This window comes from Protopterus annectens, chromosome 5.part0, assembly GCF_019279795.1.
Source record: "Protopterus annectens isolate FY-2018-M chromosome 5.part0, PAN1.0, whole genome shotgun sequence".
Classification (NCBI taxonomy): Eukaryota; Metazoa; Chordata; order Ceratodontiformes; family Protopteridae; genus Protopterus; species Protopterus annectens.
This window is the reverse complement of record NC_056735.1, coordinates 1,518,093,685-1,518,106,583: the sequence shown is the minus strand read 5'-3', so window position 1 is coordinate 1,518,106,583 and position 12,899 is coordinate 1,518,093,685. Positions and strand designations below refer to the sequence as shown.

Sequence of the window (12,899 nt, the reverse complement as noted above, 5' to 3'; positions counted from 1 at the left end):
TTGCTCCCTCTCATGCTCTGCAGTCTCGGCCTCACTTGCTCTCGCACCATCTCTTTCTTTCTCGGACTCGTTGCTCTCTCGCTCTGTTTCACGGTCGGGTCTCTCTCTCTCTCTCTCTCTCTCTCTGACTCAGTCAAGTCTCTGTCTGTCTGTCTCTGGGTCTTTCTCCCCAGAATGCCTGATTGATTTTTAGAGTCCAAGAGGCACCAAAGTACATTTTAAAATCGTTGATGGCTGATCCATTGGTTGCATCTGAAAGCTGCAAAGTAATCTAAGGTAATGCAAGACCACAACACTCTTCCAAATTATTAAAATTGCATCCTGGATCTCTATCTTACTGGTTATAAACTGTCTGTTGCAACAGAAATTCTTAGCCAGGTAGAGGAAGTGCTGTGTGCATATTAAGTGAAGCTTAAAAATGGGTAAGCATACAATTAAATGCTGATATGAAGCTGATGTTTGCTTGTAGTAGAGCAGGAACCACTGGTAATGCAGTGTGAAGGCATGCATGCTTCAGGTGTGCCTCCCTAGTTAAGGATTTACTTTTTGATCCTCCTTTTCTGGTGATATATAATGCTTAGTGTCATTTCACTTGCTATGGAAAGCTGTGTTCCAGGCACTAATTTGCAGCACCTTGTTTTTAATGGTTCAGATTAAATTTTTCGCCCATGTGTGTTAATAGTTCATGTGATGTTGTTCTATCTCACAGTTCATTCTTACAGATAGGTTCAGAGCCAATCCTTGGCTCTGAGTCAACTTGCTACAAAGCTCGAGGTCTTCAAAATAGCTCGAGGCCAAGTTCCTATCCCATGATGCCCCCAAGTTACCTCAGATCTAGTTTGCCGCTGCAACAGATGGGAGGTTCTCACTAGCTCGAGCCAATAAAAATCTTTACTTTTCAATATTTTCATATATTATTGATACTTTTCTTATAAAAAGTAGTTGTAGTTAGTTAATTAAGCTCTTGTAGCTTTCTGTGTGTTTTCCTATTCCTTTGGTGTTTTTCATATATTAATATTTGGCCTCGTTTTTCTTAGGCCTGGTTAATCTTTATAGTTTAAGTTCTGTTTAAAGAGTGACCTTCTGTCACAGTTTTTCTTATAAATAGTTAATTAAGAGTGTGTGCTTAGTGACCTTTTGTCACAAGCTTAAGATAGAGTTTGGTTAGTGTGTTTCTGTAGTAAATAGCTTTGTTGTAGCATTTAAATAGTGACTTTCTGTCACAACTTTATATATTATCTGCTCAGATAAATAGTGTCTGTGTCTGCCTTCCAGCTATGGCTAACAGGTCACACACACAGACATTATTTATCTGAGCAGATAATATATAAAGTTGCGACAGAAAGTCACTATTTAGGAGCATTACATTTGCAAAAAACCTGCTCCATATGCCATTCCTTTTCCTCTCGAGTTCTCAAAGAAAGAAGAAACTTATTGATAGGGGTTTACAGAAACCTTCTTTCCAGGAGGCTTTGAGTGACTAGGATGGATCCAGTAAGTCCTCAAAGTCTTCCAAGACTTCCATTGAATCTAAAAAGTCTGTAACATCGGCTTCACTGGTCTCAGAGCTGACTCTTATCTTTTCGGAGCTGGTCCCCGGTTTTGGAACCGGTGTCCAAAATTCCAAAATGTTCACTGTTGCAGTCGGTACAACCTTCGATCCATGCATCTCGGTCTTCTATTGGCCTTTCATATTTGGATGTGGATCGTGTGGTTCAGAAGCTTTTACAGGCACCGGCCTTTGCAAAATTTTTATCAGCTCCGACCCAAGCAGCTTCGGAGCTGAAGACCCTTATGCCAGCTACAACTCTTCCTCCTCTGAGCCATACTGGTCCTTTGGAGCCGGAGGAGTCAAGACTTGTTGATTGTGGAGCCTTCAGAGCCGACGCTTGCTCCAGTGTCTTCGACACCCATTTACTCTGATGTCCTCAGTGCCAGTCAAGGACTCTAGGACCCAACACTCTCTGGTCGGGTCCGGGGGGATAGTCGGACCGACTTGTCTGTTCCGACTCTGCCTGTCGGGGCTTCGGCTCGGATGAGCTTGGCTCCTACCTCTGGCTGTCCTGGTGCCGGGGGTATTGACTGTTTCCTCGGGTCCATCAGTCCCTTCGCATTGGAGCAGGGGTGCCTTTGAAGCAATGAAGAGAGTTCTGTCTCCTAAGACATCCTCAACCTCAGGTCCGGCTTCTTCCTCCCCTAAAGCACCTGTGTCTGCTTCTGATTCACAGATCCTGGCAAAGCGTAGAGACCCAGAGCCTCAGGAAGCCCCATTGGGTGGCCCATGCTCTTCAGAGACCTCACCAGAAGCTTCCACTGATGAAGTTCCCAGGAAGAGAGTTTGTAAAAGGAAACATCTAGACTCCCCACAGGAGTCCCTGACATCTGATACTGACTTAAATGAATCGGAAGGTTTCCCCACAGTCCCCCCTCTGAGGATATCTCATTTGCTGAGGTACTAGAAATTCTTAGGCAGAGGGATGACTGGCAGTCCACAAATCCTACTGAAGACGAGTCGGTTCTCCTGAAGGCTTTTGGGTCTCAGCCCTCCACCTCTTTGGTGTCTCCGCCCTTCAGTGAGCCCATGCAGCTGGTCACACAAATGGAGCCTGTCCCTAGGAGGCCTAATAAGTTTATCTCTACTCCCAAGACAAATCCTTTCTGACCAAGGGTGTGCCAGTTGATGCCACCAAGAAGGAAATTTCAGAAACTTCCTTTTCTGTCCATCCTCCTAACAAATGTTCCAGGATCATGGATAGATATGGGGAAGCGCACTTTTAGTTCAGCGACTTTTGCACTCTGTTCGCTCAACTACCTAACCCATTTTAAGAGACTGCAAAGAGATCTCCTTAAAGAGCTGGGAGATGCTCTTCAAGGTACAGTAGCTGCAGGAGCTTCAGACAAAGTTGCCTCCCAGCTTGCTACCCTCAACTCCATTGTTAACTCATCCACGCGCCTCATTTCTTATGCAGCTGATGGAACGAGCAGGGCAGCTCTTAGGAGACACTTGCTCTTACGAGACACTTCTGGATGCGCTTGTGTTCCTTCGCGGAGCTCAAGTCATCCTTTGTGAATACCCCTTTTGAGAACTCGCCCCTTTTCGGGCCCAAAGTTAAGGAAACTTTGACGAGGTGTAAGCAGGAAGGAAAGACTCCGTCTGCCATCGGAGTCTGTTTTTCCACCCCTACCAGACCCTATCCCAAGGGTCAAAGAGGAGGGAAAATGTAGTTCCAAAAAGCCCAAGGAGCCTTTCAGGACATACGTGGTGAACCCCCCTCCAGAGGTAGAGGAGGGGGCAATAATGGAAGATGCCACCCTCGTGGCAGAAGGGGTCTGCAAAGCCAGGGCGACCGAGATCACTTCTTTGGGAAGCCCTACCAGCACTCCTGAAAGGAGGCCTGACTGTCCTACTCTGGAGGCAGTCTGGGGACGCTCATCTTTGTATCCAGGTGCTTGGCTAAAAATAACAAATGTCAACTGGGTACAAAGTATCATTTTCAGAGGATACTTTATTCCTTTTGCTATACCCCCACTACCGACAAGGGGTATCCCGAACGTTCCACCCAGTTACTGGAACAGGCAACTATAGAGGTCCAAACGTTCCTAAGAAAGAGTCATCCAACCAATCCCAGAAGACCAGACAGGATCTGGAACTTACTCAAGATTCATTTTAGTTCCAGAAAAGACAGGGGACTGGAGACCTATATTGGACCTCGGCAGGTTTTGAGCCCTGCCCTTTGGTCTCACTACAGCCCCCAGGGTGTTCAAATGTATGGCAGTGTTCACGGCTCACCTGAGCCGTTTAGGATTCCAGGTGTTTCCGTACCTAGACGATTAGCTTCTCACCGCCACTACCAGGCATCAACTCATTCAAGCCAGGGACTCCACTCTGTAGCCAGCTGGGCATTACAATAAACTCAGAAAAATCTGCCTTGTCTCCATTACAACATACCATTTTTATCGGAGCAGACCTGGACACTACCACCACCATGCTAAGACTTCCAGTAGAAAGAGTCTTACTAATCCGTCAGCAGGTCCGCATTCTGATATCCAAAAACAAGGCTCCAGCATCAGAAGTTCTAAAGTTGATAGGTATGATGGCAGCTTCAATTCTGGCCATACCGCTGGGTCGCATGCACATGCGGATACTGCAGAGGCTGTTGTTTACTCAATGGTTTTACCAAGAGCTTCCCGTGTCTCACCTGATAATCACAAACTCTTGCAAAAAGCATCTTCAGTGGTGGTTACCTCACTTTGTCACAATAGGACGTCCTTTTGTTTTACCCCCACCAGTGGCCACAGTGACCATGGACACTTCCCTGATAGGGTGGGAGGGGCATTTTCAGGGAAGGACCGCCCAAGCCACATGGACCGAAAAAGAGACTCCTCTGCATATCAATGTCTTAGAGATGAGAGCAGTACTTTTGGTGTTGCAGTACTTCCAGGACTCTCTTCTTCTGGGTACGATTGCAATTCAGACAGGCAACACGTCAGTGGTCTGGTACTTGACCAAACAAGGAGGAACCAGGTCATATCCCCTTTGTCGCAAGGCCCTAAGAGTATGGCAGTGGGCTATATCCATCCAGCACTTTCTGTTAGCAACGCACATCCTGGAGAAATCCAACGTGATAGCAGATAATTTTGTTGCCCCATGAGTGGTCCCTTAAGAAAGAAATAGTGGACAGGATATTCCACAGGTGGGGCCAGCCTTGCTGCGACCTTTTTGCCAGTCACATGACACGAAATGCAAAAGCTACTTTGCCCTGATTCCCCCTATGGGAGAAGCCCCAAGGGACGCACTCGTTCACTATTGGCCTCCGGGTTTCTTCTATGCATTTCCACCAGTCCCATTGATACCCAAGGTTCTACAGAAAGCAAAAACCCTGGGAAGGACCATCATTCTAATAGCCCCTCGTTGGCCTCGTCAAATTTGGTAACCCTTCCTTTGACTTCATCTTTTGGAGGACCCTTGGATTCTGGACCCAGTTCCAGACGTTCTGATGCACTCGTCGGGGGAACTTCATCCCACTCTGCAGTCCCTGAAGCTGACAGCTTGGTTGCTCCAATTCCCATCATAGCCAGGTTCCATAACCTTTCCAATGAGACAAAGAAAATTCTCTTATTCTCACATAAATCTTCTACGAGGAAGTTATACCTTAGCAAATGGGGAAAAAAAATTCTGTATGGGCTTCTAAAAACAATATTGATCCTTACCAAGCCCCTATGGCCTCCATTTTAGAGTTCTTGACCATGATTTTCAAGAAAGGAGCTGCTGCAGCAGCAGTTCGCGTTCAACTTACTGCCATTTCTAACTTTCATCTTGGATTCAAAAGATTGAATATTATGTCACACAAATTATCCAAAGCCTTTCTCAAGGGGACTTTTCATCTCAGACTACCTGTGAAATCTCCCTATTCCCCATGGAATCTAAATTTTATGTCTTCCCGCATTATTCTTCCTCCATTTGAACCAGCTTCCTCATGTGACCTCAGATTTTTGTCATGGAAGACCATCTTTTTAGTAGCTATTACTTCTGCCCACAGAGTGTCAGAGCTTCAAGCCTTGTCTAGTAAGCCTCCTTATTTGATTTTCTATGCTGACAGAGTCTCACGTCAAACAAACCCCTCCTTTTGGCCTAAGGTTTGGACTGAAACTAATCTTAATGAAGTTATTGATTTGCCAGTTTTCTTCCCCAGTCACTCCAACAATCTAGAATACATGCAGAAACTTGATGTTCACCGACAGCTCAGATTTTACTTGGATAGAACAAAAGATTTTAGGAAATCGGAACAGCTTTTTAGTTTCCTTTTCAGACTCCAAAAAAGGTATGCCAGTGGCTAAAACAACTCTGTCTAAATGGTTATCTGATTGTACCATGTTTGTTTATTCAGCTGCCAATATGCCTTTACAGCAAAAAATTAAGGCTCACTCAGCCAGAGCAGTGTCTCCATCCTCTGCCTTTTCTGCCAGACTTCCTATTGATAACGTTTGGGCAGCAGCCACTTGGTCAAGACCTCGTACCTTTATCACTCATTACAAAGTTGACAGGGCCTCCTTTGGGTTCACGGTCCTGAAAAATACACTCCCTTGAGCCACCCGAGATAGATGGTGCTTGGGGTGCTACTCATCTGTAAGAATGAATGGCGAGATAGAACAACTTCACATAAAGAAGTTATGCACTTAGCATAATGCTCCATGTGAGTTGTTCATCTTGCCTTCATTCTTACGTCCCTCCCTCCTACCCCCTCCTGGGCTTTTAGAAGACCAAGATGCAGGATCCTTCCCGGTTGCTCAGCCCTTCTGTACTTTCTCTTATGGAGTGATAGAATGACATATGGTATTATAATACGCAGCAAACAAGATCTGAGGTAACTGTAGGTGCATTGTGGGATAGGGACTTGGCCTCGAGCTATTTGAAGACATCGAGGTTTGTATTAGGCCGACTCTGAGCAGAGGATCGGCTATGAACCCATCTGTAAGAATGAAGGCGAGATGAACAACTCACATGGAACGTTATGGTAAGTACATAACTTTTTTTTAGCTTTCAAATTGGTATACCATCTAAAGCAGACACTTTTTTTGTGTTCTCATTCATGAGCTAAGTATATAGCACTGTTTCTCTTGTATATTTAGTATACACATCATGCATATATAGTCATTAACTGTGAACATTTGTTGAGTGTCATACATTTGTAAAGTTTACTGATGTTCATCGTGTTTCACTGTTGCAGTCATCACATATGGGTTATCTCAGTCTACCTGATTATGGGTCCTGCATAGGTTGCCGTCTCATCTTCCATGACATCAGGTAGTCAGGGGTATAAAGCATGCAGCCAACGCCATTACATCAGTCTTTCTTGCCGTGCGGTGCCCGAAGCAGATTGCAAGTGCCGGTCGGCCGACTCCTGAAATTTTTGTTTTCAAGTTTCAGAACCGAAGTCTTCAACTAAAGTTAAGTACCCCATTGGAGAAACTTTTTCTTGCTCTAAACCGATGTCAGTAAAAGTCAATAATTGTATTTCTTGTGGAAAGCAAATACCTCATAAAGATTTTCATTCGTACTGTATTCCTTGCTTAGGCCCTGACCACGACGTACCTCGCTGTCGGTTTTGTGCCTTATTTAAACCACAAGCTATTCGATGTTCTTCGTGTTTCACTGTTGCAGTCATTACATTTGGGTAATCAGCTGGCAGGTTGCCCTCATTCGGCCTGAATTCCAAAGTCTTGGGTCCTGTGTCGGTTGCTGTCTCCTCTTCTATGACGTCAGGTTGTCAGGGTTATAAAACAGGCAGCCGACACCATTTTCTTTAGTCTTTCTTGCTGTGCGGTGCCCAAAGCAGAAGCAGTTCGCAAGTGCCGGTCGGCCGACTCCTGAAATTTTCGAATTCGAGTTTCATAACTGAAGTCTTCACTAAAGCCAAGTACCCCGTTGGGGAAACTTTTTCTTGCTCCATACCAATGTCAGTAAAAGTTAATAATTGCATTACTTGTGGGAAGCAAATACCTCATAAGGATTTCCATTTATATTGTATTCCTTGCCTAGGCCCTGATCATAACATGCCCAGCTGTCGGTTTTGTGCTAGATTTAACCAATGCACTATTAAGCGTCTGTATATCTTTGTTTCAAAATATTTTGGAAACCGATTTAACTATCCTGCAATGTCGTTGGATAGCAATCAGACTACCGGAGTTCACAAAAAAACTCAAGGAAAAGGACAGAGACAGACCGTCGAGGTCCAAAACCAACGACAAAGCTTCTCCTAAGCCAGTCGCCGGTTCGCTGGTACTCAGTGAGGCGCTTTCGCAGGTCCTGATACCTGCTACTTCGAGTCGCAGGCCTCTACCGAGACCCATGTGGAGTCCGGCATGCCGCGAGATTCTCAAAGTATTGTACCCGCGGATGTCTCTCCCTCAGATGGGTCCGGAGCCGATGAGCAGGCACTGGCTTCTGAGGGTGTATTCAGGCCACAGCATTTTTATATAAAACCGGTGCCAGCTTCAAAATCAAAGACAAAAGCAACTTCTAAAGCTACAAAAACAACGCATGAGACACGTGCACAGGCCTCTATGCCCAAAAAGCAGATTATCAAAATGGCTGAAGACCTAATTACCTTGATCAGGGGTTCCCAACCCCCTCCTGATAAGAGGCCTAGGCAAGACACTGATTATGAATCTTCAGATCAGGTTTCTATTTCTTCTGATGAGGAATTTTCTATACCACCCTATGAGGATTCTGATGCAGAGGAGTCTATCCCATCTGCAACTCCTCCTGAAGGTTATTCCTTTGGTGAAACCTTGCATACTTTGAGGGAGCATTTTCACTGGGAGAGTCAAGATTTCTCAGAATCAAAAAAGAGGCTTTGGGATTTCCTTCTCCCTCAGCATAGGCCTTTAGCCATACCTCCTGTTTTAGACATTGTGGATGATGTGTTTTCAGATTCAAGCCTGACTCCAGACTCCTTACCTCCAGCTCTTAGCAAGCCAGACAGATATTACAGGGTTCCTGACTCACACAAATTTTAATTTAAAAACCCTGCTGCTGACCCTGAAACTGTTTCACAGGGTCCAAAAGGTGTTAAGGTCTCAACAGCAAAAAATCCTACCCCCTCTGACAGAGATTCCAGGGCACTGGATGGATGGGGAAAGAAGGTTTATACATCTGCAACCTTGGCAGTTAGGGCCTTAAACTTGCCAGTTTCATATGCTCAAGTGTCAACAACATGTTATGGGATTACTGAAACAGAAAATTATGTTGATTTCTTAATGTGCAGAAAATAAAGAATTGCAGGAATTATTGCATGCAGCAGAACAAGTTGGAAAGCATACTTTTCAATGTGGTGTTGATTCCTTAGAGGCCTCCTGCAGGGCCACAGTTACTGGATCTGTGATTAGGACGCATGCCTGGCTAAAAGAGCAACATTTACCTAATCATGTTAAAGCTAAATTGCTGGATGCACCTTTACAGCATGATACTCTGTTTGGTATTAAGGCAGAAGAGGTTTTAAAGAAAATGGAAGACAAAGCTAAGTCCATGCAAACTGTTAAATACTTCTTACAAGTGCAACCACCAAGATTCAGTAGACACTGGCCTACAAAAAATTGGTCCTTTCATGTGTCCGACAGAGCTCCATGGGGCAAATTCGGGTGCCCTAAAGGCTCTAGATACCAGTCACAGGATTCTTACAGGTCAAAGCAATGGGGTGCCTCTACCTCCAAATCTGGAGGAAATAAAGCGCAACCTAAAAGTTAACAGTCTCAAGGACTTCCCTCTGCCATCACCAAGCACTTATCTTTTGGCAGCACCCTTAGGGAGAAAATTAGCACTTTATGCTCAAAGTTGGCAGTTAATAACCCAGTACAAGTGTGTGTTAAACATAGTATCTCAGGGATACAGATTCCACTTCCACACACTGCCAATTGCAAACGGTTGGCCAGATCTGCCAAAAAAATCAGTGGGCAGAGGCACAGAAACAGGTTACGTCCCTCATGGATATGGGGGCTATTCAGCCAGTGCCATAACAGGAAAAAGGACAAGGATTTTATTCAAGACTGTTCTTGGTACTCAGAAAAGACAAGGCCTGGCACCCAATACTGGATTTATCAATTTTGAACACATTCCTGGACATTCCAAAATTCAAAATGTTAACTTTGCAGCAGTTTCTGCCCATGCTGGGCAAGAATGCTTAGACTTAAGAGGCATACCTGCGTATCCCAATAAGGGAATCATACAGAAGATACCTCCGTTTCAAGGCTGGTTTTATGCATTACCAATTCTCTGCACTGCCCTTTGGCTTACCTACTGCGCCCAGGGTCTTTGCATAGTGCCTGGCACCAGTATTGCATTTTGCAGACAAAGAAGTATACAAATCTATCCTTACTTGGATGACTGTCTCATTCAAGCAGAGAACAAAGGCATTCTTCAGCATCTGGCGTTTGTGAAAAGGCTTCTAACATGCCAAGGGTACACAGTAGCCGAAAAGAAATCACAACTGGTACCCTCTCAAAAGATAACATTCCAGGGTGCAAGCTTGAATACAACTGCCCAGATGGCTTTCCTCACGCCAGACAAACAAAGGCAACTGACTATTTACTTCAAACAGATGGCAACAAAAACCCAGTTATCTGCAAGACAAACTCTGCAGGCTTTGGGGTTCGTGGCATCCTGCATTCTACTGATTCCATTGCAAGACTGCATATGAGGAAACTACAGTGGTACCTAAAAAGTTTATGGAGTCAACATTGTCACAGTCTGGAAACTATGATTCCTCTCATTCCCTGCCTACAACAGGAGTTTCTTTGGTGGGCAAAGGCATGTCACCAAAAGATGGGACGGGCTATCACTCTACCCCCCTGCCAGTCAAACCTTAACTACAAACGCGTCAGACTATGCATGGGGAGCCCACCTGGCAGGAAGATGCATCAGGGCATATGGGCCCCAAAACAAATGCATCTGCATATCAACCAAAAAGATGTTAGCTGTTCAGAATGCCTTGACAGCCTTCAAGGACTTGCTTCATCCAGGACAACTACCGATAAAGACGGACAACACCACGGTTATGTGGTACATAAACAAGCAGGGGGGCACACACTCATACCCCCTTTGCAGACTAGCCATGGCACTGTGGGACACAGCCTTGACTTACCAAGTACATCTTCAAGCTCAGTTCCTGCCAGGAAAGCAAAACACTCTGGCAGACGACTTAAGCAGAAACCTTATGGACCCTCACGAGTGGAAACAAGTCCACAAGTCTTCAGCATGATAACAGCGAAATGGGGGAGCCCGGACATAGACCTATTTGCCTCTCCTCGGAATTATCAACTGGACAAATTCTGCACAAGGACTTATCACAGACAAGCATGGAAAGTGGATGCCCTATCCTTCAGTTGGAAAATATCAGTTTACGCCTTTCCTCCTCTGCCTCTTCTTCCCAAGGCCCTACTAAAGGTCAGACAAGAAAAAACAAATTATTCTAATTGCCCCGGACTGGCCCCACCAACACTAGTATCCAATCCTAAGGAATATGTCTCAATTCCCAGCTTGGTACTTGCCTCAAATACCTCACTTACTGTCTCAGCAAAACAATCAGATCCTGCACAATCAGCTCCAAACACTGAACCTGGCAGCATGGCTAATCATGTAGTTATTCAAAGAATACTCTCGGTAAATTTGTGATGGATGTCATTTTGGAAGCCAGAAGGCCCAGTACTAGAAAATCTTATGCTGATAAATGAAGAGATTCTGTGCTTGGAACTAAGCACAAGGAACTGATACAGCAGAGCCAAATATTCCTCAGATTTTACAATACTTGACTGAGATGCTTGACAAGGGCCTATCTTTTTCATCAATAAAAATCCATGCCTCTGCTATCTTGGCTCATTACAACACAGAACCAACAATCTTTTTTCATCCTCTGCTAAAGCAATATCTTAGATGGGCCAAACATTTAAGGCCTCCAAGAAGATCACCAATTCCTGCATGGGACGTCAATTTTGTGTTGGAAAAGCTCACCCTGCCTCCATTTGAACCAGCTGCTACTGCAGATCTAAAGTTCTTATGGAAAACAGCTTTGCTCCTGGCAATTACTTCAGCGTGAAGGGTTTCAGAGCTACAGACCCTCATGGCTTTGGAGCCTTTTATCATATTTTACCCAGACAGGGTGTCCCTCAGGGCCAATCCTTCCTTTATGCCTAAGGTAGTTTCCAGTGTGGCTCTTAACCAAACTATTCATCTGCCAACTTTTTATCCAAATCTGCAGAACAAGGGGGAGCGGATTCTGCATTCCTTGGACATACACAAACAACTAAGATTCTACTTGAGCAGGACTAAAGCTCTAAGAAAAACTGAGCAGCTACTGGTGGCATTTGCTACAGGATCAGAGGAAAAGGCTATTTCAAATCAGACTATTTCAAAGTGGATAAGCCACTGCATTCGTTTCTGCTACTTACATCATGGTAAACCGGTGCCCAAGGGCATTAGGTCTCATTCCACCAAGGCTGCAGCTACATCAGCAGCATTTTTCAGAGGGGTACCAACCAAAGACATTCTAGAAGCTGCTACTTGAGTTCTGTTCACACTTTTACAAAGCATTATCATTTGCCTCTCTTCTCCAAGTCCAGGGCAGGCTTTACCTCTGCAGTTCTGCAGGGCCTTATAGCCACCCCTAATGCCGTTTAGCTCCAGCCTCCCATCCATAGCTTTGGGATGCTACCCAAATGTAATGACTGCAGTAGTGAAACACGAAGAACATAGTATAGTTGTGTACACTTACCATAAATGTAGTATTCACTGTTGTAGTCCAGGTTACCTGCCCGCCATCCCCCTTTTATTCTGGAGTTTCTCTTTCCTTCGCTATTTTCTACAGCCTTTGTGGTGTATTTGCTTGTAGATGAAGGTAAAGTTTATATTGTTGCATGTATATATAGTTTTTATATATTTTTGCTACCCATTTGGGGAGCACCTGACATCTGTGGCAAGAAAAGCTAAAGAAAATGGCGTCGGCTGCCTGTTTTATACCCCTGACGTCATGGAAGAGGAGAAGCAACCGACGCAGGACCCAAGACTTTGATAATCAGGCCGACTGAGGGCTACTGCAAGCAGATAACCCAAATGTGATGACTGCAACAGTGAATACACTCGAACATCTACATTTATGGTAAGCGTACACAACTGTACTTCTCTATTTTAGTTTTTGGCTGAAGGTATGTGCTAGGACACTTTTTTCTCATTTCTTTTCGTTTGACACCTTTGTATAGATCTCATCTGTTTTCTTGAATAACCTTTGCAACCAGTACTACATCAAGTTAATATTTGCTGTTTATAGTTTAGGATCAGTAGAACTTATAGTTTAGGCAGTTGTCTCTGCTGCTGTGATGAGTACTTCATGATATGTCATGGTGACTTA

The 12,899-nt window shown here is 44.6% G+C and overlaps 1 protein-coding gene across 1 annotated transcript in view; it reads left to right on the top strand.

The window, feature by feature from the left end:
- TOMM70 (translocase of outer mitochondrial membrane 70) overlaps positions 1–12,899 on the top strand; it is a 766,277-nt gene that overhangs the window by 239,229 nt on the left and 514,149 nt on the right. The window lies entirely within an intron of this gene.